The following is a 2,085-nucleotide window of genomic DNA, read 5'->3' as shown; positions in this document are numbered from 1 at the left end:
TATATATATATATATATATGTACGACAGGCTTCTTTCAGTTACCGTCTACCAAATCCGCTCACAAGGCTTTGGTCGGCCCGAGGCTATAGTAGAAGACACTTGCCCAAGTTGCAACGCAGTGGGAATGAACCCGGAAACATGTGGTTGGTAGGCAAGCTACTTACCACACAGCCAATCCTTATAATTTAATGTGTTAAATTATAAGGCACTAAAAGAAAATGACTCTCCCTAGACACAACGAATTCTATTTTTCTATTTCTGTTTTACTACATTGCTTTGTTTATCTGATCCCAGTGTGGACTGGGTTGATTTGATTGGAAATTTAGCATTGCTACATAATGATATTAATGATAAATATGATTACTGTCTGTTTAGTCATTCATTTATCTTCTCTATATTTTATCACATGCTTGATTCATTTCAATACTATGGTGTTATCAAATTTTTAGACAACGAATCTCTATGATAAACATGTGTAATGTACATAAACGAGTGTATATATGCATTTGTGAGTGTGCGTGCATGCATGTGTATCTGTTCGTGAAGACGCATCACCCAGTAGTTAGAGCGTCTGGCTTACAATCTTTAAGTTGTAATTTCGATTCCTGGATGGAGCTGTTTTGTGTTCTTGAATGAGACCCTTTATTTCACGCTGCTCCAGTTCACTAAACTGTTGAATTCAGTTGCTACGCCATTGGTCCCAAGCTGTTGGTGTTCCTTACACAACAGTGGTGGCGAGGAGAGGAAGATCCTGTAGCAATGAGCAACTGGTGGTCTCCAACAAACAATCTTGGTGGACTTGTGTCTTGGAGGGGAACATTCTAAGAGCAATTGCATGGTCATTTTTGACCGAAAGGGATTTCTACATGCTATATATGTGCATGCATGTGTGTGTGTGTGTGTGTATGTGTGTGTGTGTGTGTGTGTGTGTGTGTTCTTTTAATAGCACATGAAAGAATGTGATCCTTTTTGAAGGTGCACCGTTATAAAAGGCGTTTTGGCCAGTAGGGGCTGTTTTTATTAGACAGTATTCAACGGTCATTGGGGGTTTCGATGCTCAACCGTGAGAGATTTCCAGAGGTGACCAAGTAATTGCTCATGTCTCCCTCCCAGCTTCCAGCTTGACTCTTCTCTCTTCCTCTACAACCAGCACTAGGCCCTTTCTGCTGCCTCATGCACTTCGCACTTTTTCTTTTATTCCCATGGCTGTAATCCTCCTCCTTACCGACTAAGCAGGAAATCCGCTACAGCTAGCCTCGGCTGGGAAAATTCATCAGTGCTACCCTTCCTCTCTGCTATCTTGCTCAAGTCTCTCGTACTTGGCACGCTTCCATCCAAAGGCCATCATCACACCCATCTTTCCAGGGGACTACAAGCTCCATCAAGATTATTTTCTTTAGTTTTTCAGGCGATAAATTGCAATATTTACCCTAGATCTGATTTCATATCCTCTGAGGGGCCCCCATGTAATAGATAACCTGTCCTTTTTTGCTGATTTTATCGGTTTTCTGTCTCTCTTCACGAACTTGAAAAGTACTGCTGTTGTTTCCTCCATTTTTTAATGTTTCTTGAGCCTTTTCTGTTCCGGGGAGTTGACGAGTGTTGCAAGCATCTTTGCACGGCGTCACCTGTATCTCCCTTCAGTAAGTTCTATTTTGCAGCTTGACAAGATTTGTGCCATGGTGCCACGGTGCCCTTTTCTTCATAAAACCTTCGCAGCTAATTCCCCTACAAAGCTTGTTGGTTTGTTGGAGTAGGGAGTGTGTCATAACCCGTCCCCATATATGTGTGTATGTGTGTGGGCATGCGCTCGAGCATGCGTCTATATGTATACTCTTTTACTCTTTTACTTGTTTCAGTCATTTGACTGTGGCCATGCTGGAGCACCGCCTTTTAGTAGAGCAAATCGACCCCAGGATTTATTCTTTGTAAGCCTAGTACTTATTTTATCGGTCACTTTTGCCGAACCGCTACTTTACGGGGCACGTAAACGTCACAGCATCGGTTGTCAAGCGATGTTGGGGGGATAAAAACAAGCATACAGACATACACACGCACACACACACACATATATATATGTATAT

This window comes from Octopus bimaculoides, chromosome 1 (assembly GCF_001194135.2).
Source record: "Octopus bimaculoides isolate UCB-OBI-ISO-001 chromosome 1, ASM119413v2, whole genome shotgun sequence".
In the NCBI taxonomy this organism is placed as follows: domain Eukaryota; kingdom Metazoa; phylum Mollusca; class Cephalopoda; order Octopoda; family Octopodidae; genus Octopus; species Octopus bimaculoides.
Note: the sequence above shows the minus strand (reverse complement) of the source record.